The sequence below is a fragment of the Gracilinanus agilis genome, chromosome 1, assembly GCF_016433145.1.
Source record: "Gracilinanus agilis isolate LMUSP501 chromosome 1, AgileGrace, whole genome shotgun sequence".
Classification (NCBI taxonomy): domain Eukaryota; kingdom Metazoa; phylum Chordata; class Mammalia; order Didelphimorphia; family Didelphidae; genus Gracilinanus; species Gracilinanus agilis.
Window position 1 is genome coordinate 93984925 of NC_058130.1, and position 676 is coordinate 93985600.

The window sequence follows — 676 nt, forward strand, 5'->3', positions numbered from 1 at the left end:
AGAAGATTATGGCCGAAAACCAAAAGATTATAGCCGAAAATCAATCCCTAAAGGCTAGAATTGAGCAAGTAGAAACTAATGATCTCTCAAGACAACAAGAACAAATAAAACAAAGCCAAAAGACTGAAAAAATAGAAGGAAACATGAAATATCTCAATGAGAGAGTGACAGACCAAGAAAACCGGTCTAGAAGAGACAATTTGAGAATAATTGGTCTTCCAGAAAAACCAGAAATTAATAAAAACCTGGACTCTATACTAACAGAAATAATTCAGCAAAATTGCCCTGAAGTCCTACAACAAGAGGGCAATATAGACATTGAAAGGATTCATAGAACACCTGCGGCATTCGATCAAGAAAAGAAAACACCAAGAAACATCATTGCAAAATTCAAGAGTTTCCAAGCAAAAGAAAAAATCTTACAAGAAGCCAGAAAGAAACAATTCAAATATCAAGGAGCAACAATCAGGATCACACAGGATCTGGCAGCCTCAACACTAAAAGACCGCAAGGCGTGGAATACAATATTCAGAAAGGCAAGAGAGCTGGGCCTGCAACCACGGATCAACTACCCATCAAAATTGACTATATATTTCCAAGGGAAAGTATGGGCATTCAACAAAATTGAAGAATTCCAGGTATTTGCACAGAAAAGACCGGGGCTAAATGGAAAGTT